Here is a 2,367-nt window from a genome sequence, read left to right on the forward strand (position 1 = left end):
TTCATGCAGAGGATCAGGGCTGGGGTCCCAGCACCTACACAGCAGCTTAGAGCTGTCAGTGACCCCGGTCTCATGGGATCAGACAGCCTCTCCTGGTCTCAGGTATGCATGGGTGCACAGACATACATGCAGGCAAGACAGCGATGCACATAAAATAAAGACAGCGAATCTTTTTTGTTTGGTTGGTTGGTTTTATTTTGTTTTGTTTTTCTGAGGCAGGGTTTCTCTGTGTAATAGCTCTAGCTGTCCTGGAACTTGCTCTGTAGACGAGGCTGGACTCGAACTCACTGAGATCTGCCTGCCTCTGCCTCCCGAGTGCTTGGATTTATAGGTGTGTACTACCACTATTCTTAAAAAAAAAGAAAAGGAGCTGGGGAGATAGCTCAATGGTTAAGAGAAATTGTTGCTCTTGGAGAGGACCCAGGTTTAGTTCCCAGAACCCACAAAAATGGCTTACAAGCACCCATAACTCCAGTTCTTCTAAGAGATCTGGAGTCCTCTTCTGCCTTCTGTGGGCACCAGGCATACATGTGGTGCACACATTCATGCACTCAGGCACAACACTCATATACACGATTTAAAACAAAGAAACCCACGCTACTTTTGAAGGAAGAAAAGAAAATGTGATAGTGGTCAAAACAGGGGACTAGAGCTGGTTGGGTAGGGAAGGCAGACCAAAGGCTGAAGGAAAGAGCCTCAGAAAACAGCCTCCCTCCCCCTCCCCCACCCCAACCCCCCACACATGCATGTGTACACTGATTCCAAAGGGCGCTGGGCTCCAAGTCCCTGTGACGTGGGCCCTGGATGCAGTCCTGCCATTCAATACCCAGCCTTATAGAGAGTCCAGGTGAATCAGTGGGGAGCAGCCTGGTTCCAGGCGGCTCTGTGGGAGTGGCAGTTAAGTTACTTGACCTGCCAAGGCTTTCGAGGACAAGGCAGAGAATGGAACCCTCCACTTTCTGCTAATGCTTTGACCCCAGATAACGACCGGACATGGAGCAGCAATGCAGGTGGATAAGAGGAACCTGGAGCTGGGAGAGGGTGGGGAGCTGGGGGAGGGGGACTACAAGGACTACGGCCTCCAGAATAGAGACAACCAGGGGTGGGCAGGGCAAAGCTGGGGCCAAACAGAGAGGGAGAGAAGGCCAGAGCAGCCACACCTGAGGCTCCGGCAGGGACAATGCTGAAACAGTATCATTTCCTGTCATTTACAGGAGTCTAGGAAAGGGAAGTCAAAGTCTTCACATGGCACGCATGACCAAAGTCCCTGTTCCTTCTCCTCTTTCTACAAGATCCCCTCCTCCCTCATGCCTTTGATCCCAGCACTCAGAGGCAAGTGGATCTCTGTGAGTTCAAGGCCAGCCTGGTCCACAGAGTGGGTTCCCTGAAGGTGGGGAAAAAAGACCCCCCCCCTTCTCCTCTGGCTCCTAAGGATAGAAATCGTGATGAATGGAAAAATAGGAACCAATTCCAAATCTTATTCCACAACGCAACAAGACAGGGTCGCTTTTGGTTCTCAGCTCTGATGATTGGATGGGCAGAGGAACTGCAGATGAGAAAAGTGGGGTTCCACTCAGACATTCCCCAGTTTCTCTTTACTGAAGCCAGGAGGGTTCCCTCTACCCCTCTCACTATGAATAAAGAAGACTACCCAAGGCTCTGAAATTCTGGAAGAACTGGTCCTGGTCTCATCCTCCTCCACCACCAGGGCAGTGATGGGGAGGAGGGTGGCAGAGGTTACATCACAGCTGGGTGGAGTCTGGTACCACCAGGGCAGTGATGGGGAGGAGGGTGGCAGAGGTTACATCACAGATGGGTGGAGACTGAAGGAGAGCCTTCTTGATGACGTGGAGCAATGACAAGTTTGGCATGGCTCTCTGTGCCCTCCCCTCCACTCTAGGGCCTCCCAAAAGCTAGACAGTGCCTCTGGGGCTTGCATTAGCTCCTTGCCCATTTCATGGGGCCCCATCCGGCTCTGCAGACATTGTTTTATATAACAAGTATTTATTGGGTACCTGTCTGCCTGCTCCAAGTGGGATACTGGGCTTGACCTCAAGGATACAAAAATGAGCAAAACTCGACCCTGGCCACAAGGAGTTCACGGTCTATTCAGGGAGGCAGATACACATAATAGAGTACACTATGGAGCAAAGGGAGTGGGGATAATCCTGGCAGAGACAGGATAAAGCAAGAGGTCACAAAAGAAATGGTGTCTTTGCACAGGGGCCTAAGGGATGCATAGAAGTTCTCTCGGAGATGGTAGAGGAAGCGTCAAGGCAGAGAAAATAACTAAGACAAACAAGTATGAAAGGCCCAGTGCAGAGGCCCTGGGGTACGGTGCATCGAACGAGACAAGAGTCTTGGAAA

At 51.2% G+C, this 2,367-nt stretch overlaps 1 long non-coding RNA gene across 1 annotated transcript; it reads left to right on the plus strand.

Moving 5' to 3' along the window:
* The first annotated feature begins 191 nt into the window (after positions 1-191).
* On the plus strand, positions 192-2,342 carry LOC126514854 (uncharacterized). The gene is made up of 2 exons (XR_007595682.1): positions 192-1,736; positions 1,801-2,342. It is a non-coding gene; the product is annotated as an uncharacterized lncRNA (long non-coding RNA).
* The last annotated feature ends 25 nt before the right edge of the window (positions 2,343-2,367 follow it).

The sequence above is a fragment of the Alexandromys fortis genome, unplaced genomic scaffold (assembly GCF_014885135.2).
Source record: "Alexandromys fortis isolate MF-2015 unplaced genomic scaffold, M_Fortis_MF-2015_v1.1 scaffold_150, whole genome shotgun sequence".
In the NCBI taxonomy this organism is placed as follows: Eukaryota; Metazoa; Chordata; class Mammalia; order Rodentia; family Cricetidae; genus Alexandromys; species Alexandromys fortis.